Source organism: Psammomys obesus, unplaced genomic scaffold, assembly GCF_907164565.1.
Source record: "Psammomys obesus unplaced genomic scaffold, mPsaObe1.curated_primary_1811, whole genome shotgun sequence".
In the NCBI taxonomy this organism is placed as follows: domain Eukaryota; kingdom Metazoa; phylum Chordata; class Mammalia; order Rodentia; family Muridae; genus Psammomys; species Psammomys obesus.
The window spans coordinates 10,755,508-10,776,654 of NW_026591872.1; the positions used below are offsets into that span (position 1 = coordinate 10,755,508).

A 21,147-nucleotide genomic window follows, 5' to 3' on the forward strand; every position below is an offset into this window, starting at 1 on the left:
ACAGAGTAATAGTAATAAAAACTGCATGGAACTGGCATAGAAACAGATTGATAGATTAATAGAATTGTATAGAAGTCCCAGAAATAAACCTACACACCTAAGGATAATTGATTTTTTGACAAAGGAACGAAACCCATACAATGGGAAAAAGATAGCATATTCAACAAATGGTATTGGTCTAACTGGGTGTGTAAATGTAGAAAAATTCAGGTAGATCCATATTTATCACCCAGCATCGAACTAAAGTCGAAGTGAATCAAACACCTCAACATAAAACCAGACACACTAAATCATTTGCAGAAAAAATGGGGTAGCACTTGAACTCCTTTGTACATAAGAAAACTTCCTGAACAGAACACCAACAGCACAGGTTCAAAGATCAACAATGAATAAATGGGACCTCATGAACCGAAAGCTTCTGTAAAGGAAAGGAAACTGTCATCAAAACAAAACGACAGCCTACACATTGGGAAAGGATCTTCACCAACCCTATATCTGACAGGGGGTTAATATCCAGAATATAAAGAAATGAAGCTAAAAAGCAACAAACCAAGTAATCAAATTTTAAAAAGATGGGGTACAGAGCTAAACAGAGAATTATCTATACAGAAATATCCAGTAGCAGATAAACTCTTAATGAAATGCTTAATGTCCTTAGTCATCAGGGAAATGCAAATACAAACAACCCTGAGATTTCACCTTACGCCACTGAGAATGGCTAAGATAAAAACCTCAATGGAAAATACATGTTGAACAGGATGTTCACAAACAGTAACCTTCCTCCATTGCTTGTGGGAATGTAAACTTGAACAATCACTTTGGAAATCTATTTGGTGCTTTTTCAGACAATTAGGAATAGTACTTCCTCAAGATCCAGCTATACCACTTTTAGGCATATAGCCAAAAAAGCTCAATTACATAATAAGGACATTTTTCTCAGCCATGTTCTAGCAGCTTTATTTGTAATAACCAGTACCTGGAAACAACCAAGACGCTCCTCAACTCTGGAATGAATACAGAAATTATGGTACGTTTACACTATGGAATACTACTCAGCAAATAAAAACAAGGAAATCATGAAACAAATGGTGGGAACTGGAAAAGATCATCCCCAGTGAGGTATCCCAGAAGCAGAAAGACACACATGCCATATACTCACTTGTAAGTGGATATTTAATATATAATATAGGATAAACATACTAAAATCTGTACACCTAAAGAAGCTAAGCAAAAAGGAGGACCCTAAGATGATCAGTCCTCATGCAGAAAAGCATTGGGACATTGGGAGAGGGGAAAAAAGGGAACCGAACATGAGCCTACCACAGAGGGACTCTGAAAGACTCTACCCAGCAGGTTATCAAAGCAGATACTGAAGCTCATAGCCAAATTTCAGCAGAGTGCAGGGAATATTATCAAAGAATGGGAATATAGAAAGACCTGGAGGAAACAGGCACTCTACAAGGAGAGCAACAGAACCAAAAAATCTGGACAAAGAGTTTTTTTCTGAGACTGATACTCCAACATGGACCATTAATGGAGATAACCTAGAACTGCTGCTCACATGTAGCCCATAGCAGCTCAGTCTCCAATGTGTTCTCTGTTAAGGGGAACAGTAGCTGTCTTTGATATGAACTCAGTGGCTGGGTCTTTGATCACCTCTCCCTGAGGGTGAAACAGCCTTTCCAGGCTACAGAGGAAGACAATGCAGCCAATCCTGATGAGACCTGATATGCTAGGATGAAATGGAAGAGGAGGAGGACCTCCTCTTTTAGTGGACATTGAGTGGGAAATGGAAAGAGATGAGGGAGAGGAAGAGGGATGGGATGCAGCTGGGATATAAAGTGAATATACTGTAATTAATATAAAAATAAAAAAGAAAGAAGGAGAATAATTCAAAGAATCAAGGAAACCAAGAGCTGCTTCTTGGAGAAAATTCACAAGATAGACAAAACCTTAGCCAAACTAACTAAAAAGCAGAGGGATCTTGTCCAAATCAACAAAATCATAAATGAATAGGTGGACATAACCATAGACACTGAGGAAATAAAAAGAATCATTAGTTCCTACTTCAAAAGTTTATATGCAACAAAAATTGAAAATGTAAATTAAAAATGTAAAATTTTCTTGATTGATTCCACTTACCAAAACTGAATCAAGACTACGTACATAAGTTAAATCATCCTATATCCCCTAAAGAAATAAAAGCTGTCATCAAAAGTCTCCCAGCTCAGAATTCCACCAGTCCTTCAAAGAAGAGATAATACCAATACTCTTCAAACTATTCCACAACAGAGAAACAGAAGGAACATTACTAAACTCATTCTCTGAGACCACAGTCACATTGATACCTAAACTGCATAAAGATGCTACAAAGATATAAAACTTCAAACAAATCTGGCTTATAAATATTGATATAAAAATACTCAACACAATACTTCCAAACCAAATCCAAGAAAAATAAAGATATCCACCACAACCAAGTCGGCCTCATCCCTGGCATACAGGGGTGGTTAAAATATAAAAATATGTTAATGTAATCCACCATATAAACGAACTGAAAGAAAAAAAAATACAAGAACATCTCCTTAGCTGCTAAAGAAGCATTTGACTAAATTCAACGCCAGTTCATGTTTAAAGTTTTGGAGAGCTCAGGGATACCAGGCACATACCTAAACATAGTAAAAGTAATATACACAAGACTACATCTAACATTAAAATAAATAGAGAGAAAGTTAAATCCATCTTAATGAAATCAGGGACAAGTAAAGGCTACCCACTCCCTCCTTATCTCTTCAACATAGTTCTTGAAGACCTTGCTTGAGCAATAAACACCTAAAGAAGATCAACGGGATACAAATCACAAAGGAAGAAGTCAAAGTATCACTATTCACAGATGATATGATTGTTTATGCAAGTGACCCCAGGAATTCTACCAGTCTACTTCTTCAGCTGATGACCACCTTAAGCAAAGTGGCTCTATACAAAATTAACACAAAAAAAATCTGAAGCTATCCTAAAATAAAAAACTCAAGTGACAACACATGCTGGAGAGGATGTGGAGAAAGGGGAGCCCTCCTCCACTGCTTGTGGGAATGTAAATTTGCACAACCACTTTGAAAATCAATCTGACATTTTCTCGGACAATTAGGAATAGCGCTTCCTCAAGATCCAGCTATCCCACTCTTAGGCATATATCCAAAAGACACTCAAGTATACAACAAGGACATTTGCTCAACCATGTCTGTAGCAGCTCTATTCCTACTAGCCTCAATCTTGAAACAATTTAGATGTCTCTCAATGGAGGAATGGATACATAAAATGTGGTGCATTTACACAATGAAATAATTCTAAGCAATTAAAAACAAGGAAATCATGACATTTCCAGATAAATGGATTAAACTAGGAAGACCATCCTAAGTGAGGTAACCCAGAAGCAGAAAGACACATATGATATATACTAGGTTATAAGTGGATGTTACTCATATAATATAGGATAACCATACTAAAATCTACAGCACTAAAGAAGCTAAACAACAAGGAGGACCCTACAGAAGATGCTTAATCCTCAGTCAGAACACAAACCAGATAAGCATTGTAAGTATGAGAAGACAAGGAACAGGAGAGTAACCTTTCATAGAGGATCTCTAAAAGACACTACCCACCTGGGTGTTGAAGGAGATGCTGAGACTTGTAACCAAACTTTGGGCAGAGAGCCAGAATCCTTATGGAAGAAGAGGGAGATAGAAAGACCTGGAGGTTACAAGATCTTCACAAGCAGAAAAACAGAGCCAAAATACCTGGGCCCAAGGACCATGCATGGAGAGGACCTAGAACTCCTGTTCAAAGGAAGTTCCATTGTTTGCTCATTTTCCACGTTTGCTCCCTTGTAATGGGTAAAGGGACTATCTCTGACATGAACTCAGTGGCCAGCTCTTTGATCATCTCCCCCATTGGGTTGCAGCCTTGCCAGGTTACAGAGGAAGATGATGCATCCAACCTCTATGAGACATGATAAGCTAGGGTCAGATAGAAGGCGAGCAGGTACTCCACTGTCAGGGGAATATGGAAAAGGAATAGGGGAAAAAAGAGTGTGGGTGGGACTGGGAGGGGCTGAGGGAGGGAGCGGAAGCGGGGATACATAATGAATAAATTGTAATAAATATATAAATTAAATTAAATTAAAAATTAATCACGTGTTACTATGTACAGTTCAAATGACACTTATGGTACTCTATTTAAAACTCTTTCTTAAAACACTCAAGAGAAATAAGTGTTAATCCAGTGGTGTTTGAGTCCCTGTTACCTATTAACAAGTCCATAATTATTTGCAAATAAAGCCTTAGTTTGTGATTAACATTCAGCACCACAGGCCTGGTTTTCAGAGATGGACAGTTTTGACTCTATCTGCATGAAAATTGTGTCGAAGTGAACAAAACCACAAAGAGTGGTTTTGCATTCAACTTTTGGATGCCAACATTGGAGTGTGTCATGTGCTGGTCTTACTATGTCTCTGTTCTCACCACCTCAAAATTTAACTTAAAAACTAACACTCTGAGGAAGTTTACTTTACCACAACCACATTGCATTTTCCTCTTTCAGGGTATTTACCCTTAACAGAATCTTTAGGATTGATTTATGTATTAATAGTGTCATTTGTTTGTGTTTAACCTATTAGAAGACATACTACCGCAATCAATACACTTATAAGAGAAAGGATTACATGATGTTTAATCTAGAACCCTAGTTAAGTAAAATAACCATTGAAAAATAGTAAATGCTCAAATAAAATTTGGGAAATAGAAAAGACTGCAAATGAGAATCAAAATTTCTTAAATTTTATTACTCTTGACATGTATAAAGTAAAGAAACTACACATATATCAAGTAATTTTCCTGAGAAATGGAAAGGTACATAAAGAATTAGAACAAACCTGTTTAAAAGGTGGAAGCTTTGCAAACATGTTGTGGTACTCTAGGTAATTAAATTGTACAGATGGATGAAATTATTCCACAATTAATTTTATGTCAGGACAAAGATCTTATTATTAAATTTTTGAATGACATTCAGTGGAGTTATTAGAAGCTAAACAGCAATGCTATTATATGCAACAATATTCAAATATTAGGGGCAAACAGTGAAAGAAAAAATATGGCATGGTACTTATACATATTAGAACTATACAGATAAGATTATGCCTTCTCTATCAACCTAGGTCCATTATCACCTTCAACTCTAAAATTTCTCTGAAATTATTAAGGAGTAATTGTTAGGACCAAATAAAACAATGATCATGATGCACAAAGCAGATTTTATATTAAAGAGGTTTATTAGATGGAGATGGAGAAAGGGAGAAGGAGAGAGCAAGACATGATAGTGGAAAGAGGGTGAAGCACCCTGATAGAGAAAGGGGATAGGACAAGAGCCAGGAGAGATCAAAGTGGAGGGTTGATCCTTTTAAGGAGCAATGTAACCACTCCTGCCAGATGTGGCTACCTGGAGGGAGACAAATGATGACATCATAGGTTGCTAGGCAACCCAAATGCAGGGTGCCTAAATACTAACAGTAATTTATCTTTGATTTTACTAGAAATGAGGAAAGCTGTTGCCCATGGCACTAGAACTAGCACCAGGGCCAGAACTCAGACCAGCATGGTCTAAAATCATGGCAAGGTTTTCTCTTCTATCAGAGCCTCTTCATACTGAGAAGGGAACCAGTAGGGTCTGAGCCTTGGCCATAAAATCTAACACTTTCATCCTACTCAATCCCAGGGACCCCACATATATTCATAGAGCACAAGATCACTATTGGCTACTCCCTGTTACATCAGGTATGGCTCCTTCATAAACTTATCAGTTATAAGCTGTCTTGGTTAGCTAAAGAAGAAGCGATTCATCCTAGCATAGATTCCCATTGGATTCAACATTTCCCAAACCTCATCTTCAGTGGCACAGTTACCTTTCATGAAGACTACCCCCAGATTGATTATCTGGAGATCTGTCTTAGGAAAGCTATATTCATCACTGTGCATCCAATAATAGGTGAGACCTAGCTTGACAAAGAGGGCATAGTAGTGGTTGACAGGATCTACCTCCTTACATCCAGGCCAAAGACCATTTCCATATGTGCAGAAGCTTTCATGAGGATTTCATAAAAATGATATTCTTCTCTGAAAATTTCAGCCATTCTCATTATGTCTTTCATCTGATACTTGTTTAGCATGTAATTTACAAAAAAAATAATAATAACTTTCCCATCTGCATTAATCATAGGTAAATTCATGGGGGTTGGATGACATGACGGATTGACTGGGTTACCCTGCTCTTCTTGGTTGCTACGACCCTCAGCAGATTCTCTTGAAGAGGCACAGGGATTCTGAAGAACTCCAGTAGTACTGGGAGTCTCATCTTTAGGATCTTCCCGGTTGCTATCCATAAGAGGATGAGAGGAGGAACATTGGTCCTCCACATCTCTGGAGACCTGTTTAATCTCTAGGCCCTGGTTCTCCTCACAGGTCTAGTCCTTCAGATAACTAGCCATAAGAACATGAGAGGAGAAACATAGCTCTTCCACATCCTTGGGGACTGCTGCATCCTGTAAGTCTCATCACTGCATATTTGGAGTCTTCAAAAGTTAGACCTGGTGATTCTAGTAGTCTAGAAGTAGATAAGTGTTTAGGCAGCAAGGCAGCAATGATGAACTACTGAAAGAGAAAGGGAGGATGTGAGGGTAATCAGCTAGTAAAAGCCACTTCCAACAGACTTCTGAAAAACATGTTATAAAAGTTCACAGGCAAAAACTGGTAAAGGAAAATAAAGGACCTGCTGAGTACTAGCCAACACAACATGAAAGTTATCAGGATTCATAGTAGACACAGATTTGGCTCAGTAATAGCCATTCCTTTTCTAAATGAAAAAAAAAAAGTTCTATAATCTCCACAAGTTTAATCAACACTGAATCTGATGGGCTTAAGCCAAATTCTGTTCCATAACAGAAAATAACCCCCTAAAGGTAGACATGAAGATCTATTTGTAGCCAAGGAACTATAAGCAACTGGCATCTACTAATAAGTTTTATTTAAGGTATGTTGATCATGCTCTGATAGGTTGTCACATGCACTTAAAACTACATGGATTGTACAATTAGTACTTAATGGGTTAAACAAAGCAAGAACACAAAGTTGGGTAGGGAAGGAAGGAGAGTGCATCTAGGAGGTATAGGGAAAAGGGGGTGAATATTATAAAATTATATGAAATTTCTTTAAAAAATTTATTTATTTATTCTCTTGTATATTACTTTCTGACAGCAGTTTCCCTTTCTTCTTCTCCTAGCAGCCCTTTCCTCCTCCCCACATTTCCTCTTTCTTCCTCCAATCCACTCCACCTCCATTTACCTTCAGAAAAGGGCAGGCCACCCAGGGATATCAACCAAACATGACATAACACGTTGCAGTAACACTAGGCACCTCTCCTCATAGCAAGCCTGGAAGAGAAAAACTGGTAGGAAGAAAAGGATTCCAAAATCTTGCATTGTTAGAAGTCCTACAAGAAAGAAAGAAAAAATGAAACCATGCCCCATAGGACTAAAATTGTATCTTCTTAGAAATTTAGGAGTAAGTGGTCAGGTCCTCCTTATTTGAAAATTCTCTGGGTCAAATGCAGAAACGAAACTCCACAGAATGTTTATGTGTTGTGGTGATCTACTTAACGCTCAGGAAACTTACTTAGAACCAAACAACAGGTTTGTCTTCTTCATTGGAAATATACCTATGTCAGAAGATAACTACTGCCTCTCTCAGATCCTAGTACATGAAGTGACCTGTTCAGACTTTTACTATCTTTATTTGAATTATCTAAAGGAATGAATAGAGTATCAGGGTAGCAAATCTTCTATCACTCCTGTATTTAGCTATATATCACTCACTGTTCATTCAATCTATACAGCACTACATGTAATTCACCAAAATATTGACAATATTTGAGACCCATTCCTTTTTTTGAGCTAATGTTCTATCATACTACTTGTGTCCTGGTGAGCCCAAAGTAGGAACTTTAGCATTAAATTCATCAATTCCCCCCCGCCCCAGTAAAATTTTAAATAAGGCGAAACAGTTCTGTTGAGATCACTCTGTTCTTGAGTATATATTCCTATCTGCCAAACTAGATGTCCTTTCTTTATCCTATGAAAGTGTCTAGAATATGATATAATTTTTTTGGAACAAAATATTTAAAATCATGTCTTCAATTGGCAGGAGAAGGAAATCACTTTACATAATAGTCTGGCAGTCTTGCCCAGGGGCTCCTCAGGCACATTGGGACACTGAGTAGGACTATGTTAATCCAGATATTCTGAGATACATGATTCCTTGGGGCCCTTAGTCAAAGGTTTTATTTTGCTATAAAATTCAGCTATACTTCCTTCATTTTTTTATTAAGTATTTTTTAAATATTTTATTATTATTATTACTTACACTTTATTCATTTTGTATCCCCCCATAAGCCCCTCCCCCCTCCCCTCCCGATCCCACCCTTCCTCACCTTTCTGCATGCATGCCCCTCCCCAAGTCCACTGATAGGGGAGGTCGTCCTCTCCTTCTTTCTGATCTTAGACTATCAGTTCTCATCAGGAGTGGCTGCATTGTCATCTTCTGTGGCCTGGTAAGGTTGCTCCCCCCTCAGGGAGAGGTGATCAAAGAGCAGGCCAATCAGATTATGTCAGAGGCAGTCCCTCTTCCCATTACTATGTAACCCACTTGGAAACTGAACTGCCATGGGCTACATCTGTACAGGAGTTCTAGGTTATCTCCATGAATAGTCCTTGGTTGGAGTATGAGTCTCTGGGAAGTTCCCTGTGTTCAAATTTTCTTGTTCTGTTGCTCTCCTTGTGGAGTTCCTGTCCTCTCCAGCTCTTGCTATTTCCCACTTCTTACCTAAAATTCCATTCACTCTGCCAGACAGTTGGCCATCAGGCTCAGCATCTGCTTTGACAGTCTGCAGGGCAGAAGCTTTCAGATGCTCTCTGTGGCAGGTTCCTAGGTTGTTTCTTGTTTTCTTCTTGTGGCTTTTAGAGGCCCTCTGTAGCAGGTTCCTAGGTTGTTTCCTGTTTTCTTCTTCTTCTGATGTCCATACTCTTTGCCTTTCAGGATGGGAATTGAGCATTTTAGTTAGGGTCCTCTCTTTTGCTTAGTTTGTTTAGATGTACAGATTTTATTGGGTTTATCCTATGTTGTATGTTTATATGAGTGAGTATATACCATATATACTTCCTTCATTTTGATAGCTACCAGTTTAGTTCCCTGTCAGAATCAGTTCTCATCGCTTCAGACAACTGTGGGGAAGGGTTTGGGAAATCTGTTTGCCAAAACCCAGCTAACCAGTATGACAATAGAGGATATCACCCCTTAGAGACATATACACTTGGAAGGGTAATCTCTCAGACTTCTTTCATGGTCTTGCCTTTGTTTTTGGCAGAGTTTGGGGCATTTTAAACTACTTGATATATGGGTCCACAATAACAAAACTTCCCCTTATAAAAACTCCATTTAGGAAGATGAGGAATACTTACCCAATCCTAAGGTACCTTGGACTAACAACAGTATTAGAGTTTTATTTGCCCTCTTATGACCTACTTTGGATATAGTCGTAATCTTATCTCTGTTTCCTTTTAGATTCCTAGTAGTGTTGTGTATACATCTCTCTTAATCTGAGACTGCTATTCCAAAATCTATAGTAACTTTTTTGAGGAAGGAAAAAGTAATGAAATTCCAAGTACCACTTAAAACTTTGAAAATTTGAAAAACAGAATGAAACATATGAAGATACCAACTATAAAAAACAAATGATTATTTAATCTTTATTCAATATCTAGACATCAGTTACTAACACTTCATAAGACTCTTTGCCCTTGCTAGTCTGTTATTTTTATTTTTTTATTTTGTAATATTTTTAGTATTAAACTCCAGAAGTATTAAGGAACCAAAGAAAGATAAAAAGGCATCCTTCATATGTACATCTTAGTATCCACGTTCTAACATTATAGGTGGACATTGCCCAGCCATATCTACTCTAAAGTGGATGGGTTCCCTATATGCTAATTCAGAATAGTTACCTTAGACGCTGAAAGCACATTTGAATCCTCCCTCAAATTGTCTGGCTTCAGTGCTTCAGATCAAATGCCATAGCTTACTGCAAAAAAAGGAAAACAATGACATAAAGGATGTTTCTTGTGGCAGAGAGCCAGAGAAGAGCACCCAGATAAACCATTCTTTTGGAGAATGTAGTCCATGTGGCTTTCTATCATTCAAAGAAAAGTTCCTTGAACCTTTGGGCTGTGGTTATTAGTCTAAAGTTTATACTCTCACTGAAAAGTATCCTTTCAAATAAATGCCATGAAATAGTTGTCCCAGTTTGACTTTTTGGGTGTTGTCATAAAGTACTGACCAGAAGCAACTTAAGAGGAAAGGTTTTATTTCACCTTGAAAGTTATAATCCATCTCTTAGGGAAGTCAAAAAAAGCTCAAGGCTTGAATTTAAAGGCAGGACCTGAAGCAAAAACCATGGAAGAATGCTGCTTACTGGCTTGTTTCATCTGCTCTTTTTATGGTCTTAATAAGACTGCCCCACCCCCACTCCCATAGCCTCATATATTTCAATGTTCAGTCATCAAGGAGTAGTGCTATTTGAAAGAAGTAGAAAGATTAGGAGGTGTGGCCTTATTGGAGTAAATGTGCTATTGGCAATGAGCTTCAAGATTTCAAAAGCCCATGCCACTGAATCCATAATCTCTCTGTCTCACTCTGTCTCTCTCCCTCTCCTTCTTGCTTTTCCCCTTGTCCTCCCTTCTTCCCTCCCTCTCCCTCTATCCCTCCCTTTCTCTCCTTCCCTCTCTCATTCTCTCTCTCTACCTCTCCTCTTTCTCTCTCTCTCTCTCTGACTTTGGATCAGAGATGTAGCTGTCAACTACTGCTCCAGTGTCTGTGTGCATACTGCCATACTTCCAACCACAATGATAATGAAATGAATCTCTAAAACTCTTACCCAATATAATAATTTTCTCTTATAAGACTGCCTTGGTCATGGTGTTTCTTCACAGCAATAGAACAGTGACTAAGACAGAAAGTGGTACCAGGGAATAGAGTATTACGATGATAGGCCTAACTACTCTGCTTGTTGGCAGAGTGTGAACATTGGGACTTTGGATTAGGAAAGCAGTTGGATACTCTAAAGAGGGTTTAATGGACCATACTAGTAGGAGCAAGGGAGACAGAGGTGTGTAGAGCAACATAGATTAAGACGGCCTTGCTCAAAATGTTTCAAAGTATAAGAATATTATAAAGTGCTTTAATATCATTCTTGTGAGATTTTGGCAAAGAATACAGCTTTATTTTGTCCTTGTACAAAAATTCTGCCTGGGGATAAACTTAAGGGTTTTGGATTAATGGCTGAGGTGATTTTAAGACACCTTACTATTGACTCCTTCTTGATGATATCATTAATAATCCTTATGGAGATAAATAATGAAAAGAAGCAAGCTGGACAAAGAGAAATATAAAATGTACAGTAAATGTAAAATGTAAGAAAAGGAATTAAATCCAGTGTTCAAGTTTTTAAAAGTCTTATGTTAAATGAGAAAAAAAGGAATGGTGGCTTCAAGGCAAGACCTCACTCAGCTCAGCCTCTAACTTATGAAAATGAAGAAAAGCAAGGAAACCATCATCACCAGAAAACTGATGTAAATGTAATTGAAAGAGGGAGCCAAGTTCCATTCCTAGCAAGCAGCAGGACTTGGCAGCTTCAGCCATGCGATTTTGTCTCTAGAGTTAAAGACAGAAGAAAGGGCTTGTAGATTCTCTCTCCTTAGTTAAGAAAAGCCACTGAAGGAAGCCATGTGTCAGAGGTGTCCCTGAATCGAGATACTGAGAAGACACTGTGTAAGGCTGTGAAGATAAAAGCTGTACTGTGTTGGAGACTCCAAGATATTGGAAATGACTGAGTCATGGGGTACCTGCCAAAGAAAGTTGCTAACAGAGTGTGGAACCATCCCAAGAAAGAGAAGTATACTGCAGTCAACAAATCTAAACCAAGTTGACAATCTGAAGAGTGCTTTGACATCAGACATGGAGATTCAGAGTTTGGAATTTACTCAGCTGGTTTTCGTTCTTGCTTTGGGCCAGCATTTCTACACTGTGCTCCCTTTCCTCTCTTTTACAAAGTTAATATATGTTATGAGTCATTGTAAGTTGAAGTTTGTGATCAGGTTTTTCTATTTTTATGTTGTAGGGGAATACAGTTAAGAGATTGCCATGAGTCTCAGAAGGGACTTTGAACTTCTTAATTTTAAACAGTACTGAGACTGTAAAAAACTACGTGGACTTTTAAAATTGTATCAAATGCATTTTGCATTATGATATGGCAAAGACTGTGGAGCCAGGGAGTGGAATGTGGAGGTTTAAATAAGAATGGCTCTCAAAGGCTTATCCATTTGAAAGTATAGTCACCAGAATGTGACACTACTTGAAAGATTAGAAAGATTTCTTATTGGTAGAGGTATGTCTCTGGTGGTGGCCTGTGAGATTTCAAAAGCCCAAGCCAAGCTCAGAGTCTCTTCTTTCTCTAGATGGATCAGGATATTGCTCTCAGCTACTACTCCAGTGATTGCCTCATACCTCATACTACCATGCTTACGGCCATTATGATAATGGACTAAATCTCTGAAACTATGAGCAGGCCCAAATTAAATGCTTTCTCTTATAAGAGTTGCCCTGGTAATTGTCAGTCTCTTCACAGTAATAGAATAGTGACTGAGACAGGCCTGTTCAATTACTTTTCTTATATAAGCCCAAGTTTAGTTACCTATGAATGACACAACTTACACTGTGGGATGGGGCAACCTATATCAATTAGCAATTAAGTAAATGCCCCATGGAGGTATTATAAATGGGTAATGGGAAAATAGGACAGCAATTTTATATGCTAAGGGAAAAAAAAGAAGGCAGAATAGAGGGAGAGGGAAAGAAAAACTAAGGAAAGAGAGAAAAAAAAGAAAAACCATAGGGAATCATTAAAAGAGATTTCACTGTGATTGATTTAAGTTTCTCTCCATTTAGTTTGTTGTTGCTTATAGGCTCGCTGTATATTGCCTTTACTATGTTTAGTTAAGTGACTTGTATCTCTGATCTCTCCGGGATTTTAAACATAAATAAATGTTGAATTTTATCAAATGTTTTTTCAGCATCTAAGGAGATTATCTAGTGTTTTTATTTTCTTTCAGTTTGTTTATATGGTGGATTACATTGATGGATTTCCATATATTGAACCACTCCTGCATACCTTGGGTGAGGCCTACTTGGTCATAGTGGATGATATCTTTGATGTGTTCATGGATTCCATTTACGAGTATTTTGTTGAGTATTTTTGCATCAATGTTCATAAGTGAGATTGGCCTGAAATTCATTCTTTGTTGGGTCTTTGTGAGGCATACCTATGAAGGCGACTGTGGCTTCATATAGTGAGTTTTGTAATGTTCCTTCTGTTACTATTTTGTGGAATAGTTTGAAGAGTATTGGTGCTAACTCTTCTTTGAAAGTCTGGTATAATTCTGAGATAAAACGATCTGTGGCTCTTGGCTTTTTTTTGTATGGGAGACCTTTGATGACAGCTTCTATTTCCTTAGGGATATAGGACTATTTAATTTATTTACCTGGTCTTTATTCAGCTCTTGTAAGTAGAATTGATCAAGATAATTGTCCATTTTGTTTAGATTTTCAGATTTTGTGACATATAGGTTTTTGAAGTAAGACCTAATGATTGTTTGGATTTCCTCAGTGTCTGTTGTTAAGTACCCCATTTCATTTCTGATTTCAATATTGTCTCTCTGCCTTTTAGTCAGTTTGGCTAATGGTTTTTCTATCTTGTTGATTTTCTCAATGAACCAGCTCTTGGTTTCATTTATTCTCTGAATTGTTTTATTTTTTTCTAATTTATTGATTTCAGACCTGAGTTTGATTATTTGCAGCCATCTGCTCCTCTTGGGTATGTCTGCCCTCCCCCCCCCAGGGCATTCAAGTGAGTAGTTAATTTGCTTGAATGAGATGTTTCAAATTTCTTCTTGAAGGAACTTAGTGCTATGAACTTTCCTATGTAAGGTGCTTTCATTGTGTCCCATAAGTTTGGGAATGTTTTACCTTCATTTTTTTATTGAATTCTAGAGGGTCTTTATTATCTTCTTCTATTTCTTTCCTGTCCCAGCTGTCACTGAGTAGCTAGTTATTCAGTTTCCATATAAGTGTAGGCTTTTTGCTGTTTTTGTTGTTATTGAGGTCCACCTTTAGTCCATGGTAGTCAGATAAGATACAAGTGATTACTTCAATCTTCTTATATCTGTTCTGGTTTTTTATCTGACCAACTATATGGTCTATATTGCAGAGGGTTCCATGACGTGCTGAGAAGAATGAAACTTCTTTTGTGTTTGGGCAAAAGGTTCTGTAGATTTCTGTTAGATCCATTTGATCCATGACCTCTGGTATAGTCAATGTTTCTTGATTTAATTTCTGTTTGGTTGACCTGTCTTTTGTTGAGAGTGAGGTGACGAAGTCTCCCACCATTAATGTGTGGGGATCAATATGTCGTTTAAGTTTTATTGTTTCTTATACAAACATGGTGCCCTTGTATTTGGGCAATAGGTTTTCAGAACAATGATGTCTTCTTGGTGGAATTTTCCTTTGATGAGTATGAAGTAACCTTCCCATCTCTTTTAATTAATTTTGGTTTAACGTCCATTTTATTAGATATTAGAATGGCTACTCCTGCTTGCTTCTTGGGTCCATTTGCTTGACAACCCGTCTTCCAGCATTTTACTCTCAGGAAATATCTATTTTTGTGACTTAGGTATCTTTATGGTATGAAACAGATTATTGGGTCTAGTTAATGCATCCATTCTGTTAGTCTGTGCCTTTTTATTGGATAGTTGAGTCCATTGACGTTGAGAAAGATTAATGAGCATTTTCTTTTAGATATTTTTATTTTGATGTTGGTTGTTGTAGTGCATTTGTGTGCTTGGCTACTTTTAGTTTTGCTCTAGTGAGGTTATTTATTTCCTGTGTTTTCTTGAAAGTAGTTAGTTTTCTTGGGTTGTATTTTTCTTTCTAGTATCTTCTGTAATGTTGGATATGTGGGTAGGTTACTGTTTAAATTTGTTTATGTTGTTGAATATCTTGTTTTCTTTGTCTATGAGGACTGACAGTTTTGTTGGGTATAGTAGCCTGGCCTGCCATCTGTGTTCTCTTAGGTTCTCCATGATATCCGTGCATGCCCATCTGGCTTTCATTGTCTCTGTTGAGAAGTCAGGTGTGATTCTGATGGGTTTGCCATTATATGTTATATGACCTTTTTCCCTTGCAGCTTTTAGTATTTTTTTCTTTGTTCTCTATACTTACTGTTTTGATTATTATGTCACTGGAGGATTTTCTTTTCTGGGTTAATTTATTAGGTGTGCTCTAGGCCTCATTTATGTTTATAGGCCTCTGATTTAAATTGGCAAATTTTTCTTCAATGATTTTGTTGAAAATATTTTCTGGTCCCAGGAGACAGTAATCTTATTTTTCCTCCATTCCTATTATCCCTGGGTTTTGTCTCTTCATCTTGTCTTTGATTTCATCCATGGTTTGTGTCAGGAATTTTTGAGATTTAACATTTTATTTGACAGATATATTAATTTCTTCCACTGTATCTTCCATGCATGAGATTCTTTCTTCCATCTCTTGTAGTCTGTTGTTTATGCTTACCTCTGCAGTTTTCTTCCCTAAGTTCTTCTTCTCCATTATTTCCTCTGTTTGTATTTTCTTTAATTTTTCCAATTCTATCTTCAGATATTGAACTGTTTTATTTCCTTCATCTGTCTGAATGTATATTTTTTTTTTTTGCTTTTCCTTCAATTCTTTCACCTGTTTCTTTGACATTCCTCTGTTCCTTTTATTTCTTTCAGTGATTTAATTATTTCTTCTCTCATGGCCACAGATGGTTTGTCTGCATTTTCATGTATTTCTTTATGGATGGCCATAATTGGTTTGACTTTATATTCCCTTATTTGTTTACACATTTTATTTGTTTCCTCCATTATAGTCTTCACTAACATCATCCGTTGAAATTCAATAATGCTAGAGTGTCCAGGGCTACTTACCACTGGATAACTGTTCTCTGGAGGTGTCATATTTCTTTGGCTTTTGTTGGTTGTGCTTTTACACTGGCCCCTACCCATCTGGCTGTCTCAGTTTTTGTCTGTTAGTTTCTGGAGCCTGTTGGAATCCTGGGGTCGGGAGAATCCCCATGGCAGGGAGATGATTGTTCTTAAAGGAGGCCTCCTCAGCTTTTTGTGTATGGTCACCGAATTGCCAGTGATCCTAAGGAATTTCCACAGCTCACATCATGCATACATACCTTACCTGTGTGGTAACTGTGGTAATTAGAAGTCAAGGAGGCTCTCCTCTCACCAGGAGAAATCCTGGAGACAAACAAACAAACAAACCAACCAACCAACAAACAAAAAAAGTATTTACACCTATTTGTAGAGCTATTGGTTACAAATGCTAACTGGAGATGGGAAAGTCAGTTTTCTTTAGAGAAGTATGCCCTGAGAGACTACCCATTCTCTAGTAGATGACTCCACATTCAATCACCCATTGGGAGCATGAAATGGACTCTTGCTCTTAAGGGGAGGGAAGAATGTTATGTAACAAGAAGTTGGGAAGGCAGACATAGAAATTAAGACCCTACCATTGAAGACAGCATGTACTTCACAAACAGGACCCAGGGGACCCTTAACTGGAACTGACCTGAAGGCCTCCTCCCTGAAGACTGCTTTCATATTACCAGAAGACCCTATGCAGTCTTCGAAAGGGGAAGCTAAACAACAGTCCTATCCTGCTATGACTCTATGAACCACAACTAGCATGGTATGACAATCATAAAAGCGAAGTAGTGGCACTCATATATCAACAGTGACCAATAGCTCTCTAATTGAAATTTAAGACTCAACTCAAAAACAGGGAAGCCATACCTGGTACTGAACACCTAGCTATTTTCCCAGTGATGGTGAAGTCATCAGTATTGGAAGAGACATACATACAACCTTTTGTTTATTAAGCAAGCATAATCCCTAAAAACAACTTTCATTTGTCCTTATACCCACATATAAGTGTTTTTTATAACCCTTTAACAAGGGATCTCCACATTTGCAATAGATGGAGATTACTACAGAAAGCCACAGCGAAATCAAATGCAGAGTTGTATAGCCCAGTGTCAATATATACATCTATGAAACATTCCTGAAATCAAGGCATAGGGAGCATTGTGTAGGAGAAAAACGAAAGACTGTAAATACTAGAAGGTCATGAAGTTTTCTGTGAGATTGTATATCCTAGTAATGTCAGAGACCCAAAAATTCTTACCAACATGATTGCTCAACATGAGCTGAATAAGGATAATACCATACCAGTAAGTATACAAAAGTTAATAAGAAAAATCCATGGGTCCCCAACATTACACAAGGAACTACAGAAAATTAAGGAAGGCAGAGAGAAATAAAACAAAACATCATCCCCAGGGAAGAGCATATCAGTTGGTTATCTAACACCAAATGGTCAGCTCTGAAAACATACATAGAACTAATATTTTAAAGACTGAATAAGTTGTGTTTTGGAACATATGCATATACATATATACACACAGTAATAATTAACAAAAAGTAGGCAATGAATTTGAAAAAGAATGGGTAAAGGCAGAGTGTGAAGGGACGAAAGGGGAGGAAGAAATGTGTTATATTATTGTCTCAAATTTAAAAGAACCACAAAAAAAGAAGTTGGCAGGGAAAAGTGGTATTAGGGACATGGGAGGAATAAAGGGGAGGTAATGGGAGGTAGATTTGATTCTAAGATGTCTTGACCATCTATGAATGTTAACAAATATTAAAAAAAAATATGGCCAAATTTGGGCAGAGTTTAGGGAATCTTATGAAAGAAGGGGGAGATAGAAAGACCTGGAGGGAACAGGAGCTCAATAAGGGAAGCAACAGAACCAAAAAATCTGGGCACAGTGGTCTTTTCTGAGAATGATACTCCAACCAAGGACCATGCATGGAAATAACTTAGAACCCTTGCACAGAAGCAGTCCAAGGCAGCTCAGTATTCAAGAAGGTTCCCCAATAATAGGACCAGAGACCATCTTTGACATGAACTCATGGGGTGGCTCTTTGATCACTTCCACTTGAGAGGGGGTAGTAGCCTTACCAGTCCACAAAGGAAGACAAAGAAGCCAGTCCTAATGAGACCTGATATGCTATGATTAGATGGAAGGGAAAGCAGACCTCCTCCATCATTTGAATGGGGGAGGGGCTTAGGAGAAGAAGAGGGAGGAAGGGTGGGATTGGAAGGTGATGGAAAGGGGGCTATAGCTGAGATACAAAGTAAATAAACTGTAATTAATAAAAAAATAAAAAATAAAGCATAAACCATGGAAAAAATATTTAATTCCCCTTCCAAAGACTATATTTCTCCAAGAAACCCTGTAAATCCATGCTGGAGTGATGACTCAGTGTTTAATAAAGTTGTTTGTTCCCAGCACCCACATCAGATATCTCACAATCTCTGATAGCTCTTGCTCCAAAAGATATGATTCCTCTCTTCTGGTATTTGCTGGTACATACATACATACAAATTAAGGTACAAATAATTAAAATTAAAATAAATATTTTTTTCAGTTAAAAAATTAAAAGAAAACCCTAGAATGTCATTTAGAGACATTATTTTCACTGAACATCTAAAACCAGAACATATTGTGACAACTTCTTGTGGCCAGAATGCAAAATAATCCCTTGGGGCTTCTCTCTTGACTTTTATGAGCCCTAAACCTACAATTCTCCCTTTTTTCTACCCAATATTGATTCCATCTGACTAAGGCTTCCCTTTTCCCACAGTGCATCCTGCATCCCGGAGAAGGTGTTTTCTAAGGATGGCTCCTCTGTTTGAAGCAAGGCCTCTGAGTCAAACGACACCTCAAAACTTGTATAAATTTTATCACACAGGCCAGACTAGGACCCATGGGCTCTGGACTCTAACAGCAAGAGCAAGATTCTGGTCTGTGCTATGAGGATTTCTGTTCAATGTTGTATAATCCACTAACTCCTGGTTAAGAATCATATTTGTTTTTCTTATTCATTATATTAACATAATTGGTTGTTCTTAGCAGTCTAGCAGTTTCTAAGTTTAGTTTTAAACAATAGAATTAGTGATATACAGATTTTTCTTGTCTCTGACTTTAGTGAACACCATGACATTTCCTATTTTATGTTTTAATTATTTCACTAATTTGTTTAAATTGACATATTAGAAAAAATAAAATTGCAATTTAATGTAATAACAATTTGTTACAATAGTTAGCACGATCAACCCAATATACACAACACTGCATTCTCTCATGAATATCATATCCATAACTAATAGCTAACTAATTCTTTTTTGTAAAGTCTACTTACCATCCAGAGGTGTGGAAGAACCTAGAAATTGAGTATCAGACTTTATATAACAAAGGACTGATTAGAATAAAGATGAAGAACGAATTTGAAGACATGAACTGATTTTTTTTAATTTAATTTTTTTCTTATCAGTTACATTTTATTAAATCTGTATCCCAGCCGTGTCCAGATCACTCATTCCCTCCCAGTCCCTACCTCCCTCCCTTATCTCCACCGTGCCCCTTACCAAATCCACTGATAGGGGGGACCTCCTCCCCATTCATCTGATCCTGTTTTATCAGGTCTCTTCAGGACTGGCTGCAAAGCTCTCCTCTGTGGCCTAACAGGACTGCTCCTCCCTTGGGGGGTGGGGAGGCCAAAGAGCCAGTCATTGAGTTCCTGTTAGAAATAGTCCTTTTTTCGCTCACTATGGGATACCAATTGGTTACTGAGCTACCACAGGCTACATCTGAGCAGAGGTTCTAGGTTATTTCCATACATGGTCCTTGGTTGAATGTCAGTCTCAGAAAAGACCCTGTGCCCAGATATATTTGGTCCTTGTGGAGCTCCTATCCTTTCCTCATCAGACTAACTCCCCTTCTTTCTTATGATTCCCTGTACTCTGCCAAAGGTTTGGTCATGAGTCTTTGCTTTGAAAGCACTGCTAGTTAGAGTTTTTCAAATGCACTCAGGAGACTCCTGTCATACATTCAATGCACATCCCATCTGTCTTTCTAAACAAGGATTGATCATCTTACCCCATGTCCGCTCTCTTGATTATCTTTTTTAGGTGTACAGATTTCATTATGTTTATCATATCTTATAGGTCTATATAAGTGAGTATATACCGTGTTTGTCTTTCTCCTTCTGGGATATTTCACTCAGGATGATCTTTTCTAGATCCTACCATTTGCCTGCAAATTTCATGATTTCCTCTTCTTTTTTTTCTAGGGTTTTCAGTTGGGTCATTAAGGTGTTTGTATGTGATATTACAAATTTCTTCTTGCAGGCACTTAGTGCTATAAATTTTCCCCTGAGCACTGCTTTCAATGTTTCCCATAAATATGGGTATGTTGTGCCTTCATTTTCATTGAATTATAGGAAGTCTTTAATTTCTTTCTTTATTTCTTCCTTAACCCAGCTGTCATTGAGTAACAAGTTGTTCAGTTTCCATGTGTGTGTAGGCTGTTTGCTACTTCTGTTGTTGTTGAGGTCCACCTTAAGTCCATGGTGATCAGATAGAATAAAAGGGATTATTTCAATCTTTTTGTATCTGTTGAGGCTTGCTTTATGACCAAATATATGGTCTATTTTGGAGAAGGTTCCATGCAGTGCTGAAAAGAAGGTATACTCTTTTGAGTTTGGATGAAAAGATCTGTAGACGTCTATTAGGTCCATTTGATTTAGGGTCTCTGTAAGTGTTTTTATTTTCCTATTTGTTTTCTGTCTAGTTGATCTGTCCCTTGGTGAGAATGGAGTGTTGAAGTCTCCCACTATTAGGGTTTTAGGATCAATGTGTGATTTAAGCTTTAATATTGTTTCATTTACGAATGTAGGTGCTCTTGTATTTGGGGCATAGATATTCAAAATTGTGATGTCCTCTTGGTGGATTTTTCCTTTGATGAGAATATAGTGGCCCTCCTTAT

General features: G+C 37.7%; 1 pseudogene; it reads right to left on the minus strand.

The window, feature by feature from the left end:
• Window positions 1-5,583: 5,583 nt before the first annotated feature.
• The window catches only part of LOC129680523 (melanoma-associated antigen B16-like), a 33,207-nt pseudogene continuing 17,643 nt past the window's right edge, over window positions 5,584-21,147 (minus strand).